This window comes from Arachis ipaensis, chromosome B9 (assembly GCF_059453495.1).
Source record: "Arachis ipaensis isolate K30076 ecotype BB chromosome B9, ASM5945349v1, whole genome shotgun sequence".
Taxonomy (NCBI): domain Eukaryota; kingdom Viridiplantae; phylum Streptophyta; class Magnoliopsida; order Fabales; family Fabaceae; genus Arachis; species Arachis ipaensis.
Window position 1 is genome coordinate 137254556 of NC_142444.1, and position 6000 is coordinate 137260555.

The following is a 6000-nucleotide window of genomic DNA, read 5'->3' on the forward strand; positions in this document are numbered from 1 at the left end:
ATGTGCTAGAATCCATTCAAATCAAGTCAAAATACATCGAAAAATATGGACTCATCAATTCTCCCACACTTAAACAATAGCATGTCCTCATGCTAAACCAACAAGGAAAATAATCAAGAGGGGTTCGACTTATTAAATGCAACTATCTACATGCATGCAAGCATATTATATACTATCTATACTTATATATCTATCTATAGTATCTATATGAAATTGGTGAAAACAAACAATCGATTTTCCAAGCAAGTATATGGACAAATAGGGCTAAGCAAGGAAATAATCCAGTGCATCCAAAATCTAGAGAATTGATTCACTCATCCAAATGAAGCAACTTGCAAGAATACATGATAAGAAGCATGGAACATAAAGTTGAGTAATTGAACCCTCACTAGGTGTGTATATACACTCTAATCACTCGGTGTCTAAGGGTTAATTCACTCATCAAGTCTCCTTTAATCATGTTTTCAAGGGATTGCTTTTCATCTAACAATCAACAAGTAGTGATGCATGAATGCAATTATCATGAGGACTTCATATGGGTGTAATGGGGTTAGGGTAAAGGTGGGATAGATATGGCTAAGTGGACTAAAATGATTGAATCCTTGATTATTTTAAGTATCCAACTTAACCTTTCTCCATCCAATGACAAGAATATGCAACCTAACCTTCCTATTCTCACTTTTTATATACATTCATGTATGCTCTTTCATTTACATCACATATGCATTCCTTATTCATTTTTTTTCTTTTTTTTGGGGGCAACCTTTGTCCCCTCTTATTATTTTTTTATTTCATTTTTTTTTCTATTTCTTTTTCTTTTCCTATGACAAATGCATATGGTTAAAGCAAATTGACACATGAATGTGCACCCATTTTTCCAAATTTTCAATGAAATATCCCAAAACAACATTTTCATTCACTACCAATATTTTCCAAAATTTCTTCCACACTTAAATGTAGCACACTCCTTCGACCTAAGCTAATCAAGGATGCATTCCAAGGTAAATTCATGGTTTTTCGCTTAAGGTTGTAATGTGGTGATATTAAAACCAATGGGATAAATAAGGCTCAAAAGGGGTTAACAATGGTAGATATAAGGATTAGGCTATATGGGTGAATGAGTTATGCAAAGATGGCCTCAATCATTCTAAATGCAATTCAAAACATCAAACCTCGGAAATAAAGAATCAAGCAAAACCAAGATCGCAATCATAGAAGGAGAAAAATCACACTATGAACAAAATTAGTGGTTATAATGTGTAACCACTCATTAAAGCTCAAAACTCACAAGGTATTTTGTTCTATCTCTCTTCTATGTTCCATAAAAATTATTCAAGCAAGTTTGAAAACAATTTTCTCAATCAATTCAATAGAATGCCCTTGAACAAAATTCTTGGAAATCCTTGTTGTTTTTCACCAAGATTATTTCCCATATGTATGTATGTTGTGATGGATTTAAAATTTTCCTAGTTCTATTCCTAATTTTCAACATTGCAAAAACTAACATGAACAATTAGGACAAAATCAAACTAGGTGCTATACTATTTACAATATCCAATCACAACTTCTATCTATAAAATATATACCATGCAAAAGATGCAAAATGCAATAGATGTAAACTATGAAAAAAATGCAATGCAACAATCAAAAACACTCTAAATATCTACAAGAAACATAATAAAAAGAAACAAAAATAGAGTGCAAAGTGTTTGAAAAAGAAAGTTTACGCCCCAAAATGGCGAATCCTCCCCCACACTTAAGCGTTGCACGGTCCTTCGTGCACAAACAAAATCCGGGGAGAATGTCTCTCAAGAGCTCCACCTTCAGTTGGTGGATGCGGGGACTCGAGTTATGTGGAGATTGCCAAGTCCAATGCGTGCTCGGCATCTCCATTTTCGGTGTCCTCCTCCGCTCTCGGCTCCTTGCCGTTATGTCTCATCCTCAAAAAGATTGAATAAGGTATAATTAGGAAGCATAGGGCAAGTAACACAAAAGGTAAAGGAGAAAGTAAATAAGCATCTAATTGAGAAATTTTGCATAGTGGTGTGGAATACACACAACGGCCGGTTAAAATGGCATCCACACAATGAAAAAGTAATAATGAGTTCCTCAATTAAATGGCCTAAGATGCAACTAAGAGATGAGCATCAATTAAAACAGAAGCAAGCTTAGGCAACTGCAACAAGAGTGAATTGAATGTGGAAATTATTGGATATTGAGGTTGTGCAAGTGAATGAGCAAAATTGATATAAAATAGCACAACAAATAATAACCAATGCAATGATGAAGAGAGCTACCTATTCATCCTTAAGGATAATCAAATAATCACATGGGAAGGTGCTTGCTACAAAAAGTGACAAGGCTTGATAAAAATCAAGTCAAGTCAACTCAAACAAATACAAAGCATTAATAAGGAGCAAATATCTTTTGATGTGATTATATTGACTTAAGGACAATGATGAACAAGCAATTCCACTCAATTCACTAACTTCACTATGTACTTGTTAAAAATTACACCAAATAAGAGACAAAAGGTTAATTTCTAGATCAATTTGGTGCTAGTAGTTCAAGACAGTGAACAAGTACATGATTGAAATTTCAATCCAAAACAACATCATCATCATTCAAAAGTGCACAATTCTTGATTAGAATGTCAAACAAGGGTATGGTCTAACACACATGGTAGCTACAACACATGCATTAAACAAAAATTTCATTCAGGCATTATGTCATACATATGGAGTGCAGTGCACATGCTCATCAAATCCAAGCAAAAATTCAAGCATGAACAACCCATAAATAAGAAATTGGAACACTTGCAATGCAATAAATAAACAGATAATTAAGCAAACTTAAACTAAATAACCAAAATTAAATAAAGAAACCAAAAATTAAGCAAGCAACTAAACATAACAAAGAAGATTAAAACAAGAAAATTAAAAAGATGAAGACTAGAAAAGAGAGGAATGGGTAACAGTGGCACTTGTGTTAGCCACTGCGAGGCTCACGGCGACAAAGTTTCGCCGGAGAAGAGAAGAAAGAAAAAAGAAAAAGAAAGAAGAAAGAAGAAAGAAGAAGAAAAGAGAAGAGAGAAAAGACCTGTGCGGACGCACAAGGTCATGTGCGGATGCACAAAAGGGAAGATGAGGGTATGCGCACGCACAGCAGCGTGCGGGCGCTGCGAGCAGAAGATGCATCGCAGCCTGTGTGGATGCACAAGTTGTGTGCACTCGCACAAAAGAGGAAAGAGGGCTGGGTTCACACGCACAGCCTGTGCGGGCGCTACGGCCAGGGGGATCGCTGCAAGCTGTGCGGGCGCACAGAACTATGCGCTCGCACAAGATGTTTTTTTTTTGAAAAGGTAAAAATGACCATGTGTGCATGCGCACAAGTACTCGTGCACATGCACAGAATGAAACTGTGTTGGGTGCGCGTGCATAGAGGGTGTGAGCACTGCAAACAGAGCGTGCAACAACGAGTGTGCGAGCGCACACTGCTGTGCGTCCGCACAGGTAGTGAAAAACAAGGAAAGTGTACGTACGCACGAGGCTATGCGCACGCACAGAACTCTATTTCTGCAACATTTTTAATGCCTTTAAAGCACAAACCATGATATCAATCAAAGTTTTTCAAGCCCAAAACACATCATTCATCAAAAACACATGATCAAACATAAAATTCAACTAAATTCAACCTAGAAAGCAATCAAACTAAGCTAATTAAAGAGACAAAATTCAACAAACAAAATTAAAAGAAAGAGGGGTTGAAAGGATATTACCATGATGGGGTGTCTCCCACCTAGCACTTTGGTTTTAAGTCCTCAAGTTGGACTTTTTGGGTGAAGCTTGTGTCATGGTGGTTTATGCTTCCACTCGTCCTTGAGTTGCCACCCATGTTTATTCTTCAAGAATCCTCCGGGATCCCACACGAAGTACATCAAGCTCTCAAGCAACCTCAAGCAATTAATTTGGATCCAAAATTGTTGATTGTAGTCATGTATGCCCGGATCCCACACTTTGGTTTCTCTATCATCCTCTTGTTGACCTTCACTTGCGTCCTTGGATGAATAACCTCTCCAAGCACCTTTGAAGTATCCACTTGAATGTTGGACTCCTCCAAAGCGGACCTTGCACCATCTATGCCTTGAATTTCTTTGACAACCAACATCCAATCCTTGACCATTTAACACTCCAAGAAGCACCTTGAGTTGATAATCCGTTTCCAAGAGAGCAAATTGATATGGGCCTATGGAGCTCATGGAGGAAATTGTTACCCACTCAATTTGTCCTTGGGGTGGAGTTATCCTATTAAGCTCTTGCACAATTGCTTCTACTTCTTGGGTGATCACCTCTTCCTCACCATCCTTTTTAAGCTCTTCCTTATCCCTCTCAAACTCAAGAGTGGAAGGTTCCTCAAGATCATTGAGGGGGTTGACCAAGGTGGACAAAAAATCATTAATGATGCAATCCACTTCTTGATCAAACTCTCTCAATTCTCCATTCACCTCTTCCGTTTCACAAGCTCTACCTTCCTCCTCTTGTTGCAATTCTTGTTCTAATCCTTCTTCTTTCCTTTGAGGCTCCATATTTTCCTCCTCCTTACTACACTTCTTCGTTGCTCCTCCACATTCCTCAAGGGGAATGTCTTGATTGCTTGAGCGTAGAGAAGCTAAGCGGTTCAACGCTTCGGCTATGGTAGCAACAAACTCCCCTTGTGTCCTTCGGAACCCTTCTTGCTCTTGAAAGAATGCTTGAAGGTCTTGTTCTTCTTGGGGCAAGGGTTGGAAAACTTCATATTGAGGTGGAAAAGAAGGTTCAAAGGTTGGAAGAAAGGTTGTATAGTTGGAAGGTGTGTCATGTGAATGAAGGTATTGAGGTGGTGTATAAGGGTGTGGTTTATATGGTTGGTAACAAGGTGTATAGACATTTTGATTCCATGGAGGTGTATAGGGTGGTGCTTGAGGGTTTGGTGGTTGAGGGTTGTGTATGGGGTATCTTTCATATCCTTTGGTTTGATATTCATATAGGGGAGGGCTTGGGGAAGGATTTGGCTCGTTGTAGCATGGGGAAGATTCCTCCTCCCTCCATCGCTTCTCCAACTCCTTGATACAATCCCAACTTGAATTCATCATACCCTACAATACAATCACAACCAAGCTCCAAGCAACAAGGGTGATAACTCATAGAGAAAGTAGAAAATAAAAGCAAAAGACATTAATAAACAAGAAAAATAAACATCCAAATATTAACAAAAATAACCAAATAACCAAAAAGTAAGCTATTCACACTATGGACATATTCACAACAACCAAAAGATAGCACTCAATTGAATCCCTGGCAACGGCGCCAAATTTGACAAAGAAAAACTATTGTCGATCTAGAATTTCTCAAAATAGAATATGTTTGTTGCAAGTATAGTCTAGACCAACAATTGATTCCCCAAATCAAATGTTTAAATTCAAATCAAATAACCGAGATCAAGAGTACTTCAACCTCGGGTCGTTCTTCCTAGGATGCAATTGGAAGTGTTTCTCCTTCGGTTGTGAGGTAAAGGGGGGTTTTCAAATAAGAAATGAAAGATTAAAAGAACTAAAGAAATGAAAGAACTAAGCAATGACCAAAATTGGGAATTAGTGCAAGTAAAGGGAAGCAAGATCAAAACTAGTGAAAATGCTATAAATGCAATAAAGAGCCTTGACTTGGGAATGCGAGTCTAAGAATCCTATCATTGCCATAACCACAACTATGGTAATTATGATGAGTCAATCTCGCCTAGTCAACCCCAACCATCGAGGAGTAAGTCAAGCAAGCATAATTGACCTTAATCCATAAGTCCTAGCTAACTTACCAAACTAGTTGATAAAAAGCTAGCGTTAATGGAAACAAGAGTCAACTAACTACCTAAGAATTACCACTAAATGTCAGACATTATGACTCTAGTATCCTAGGAACTCAAACCACAAGCCAAGGTGGAAAAATCTACTCAAATTCTAAAGTTGAC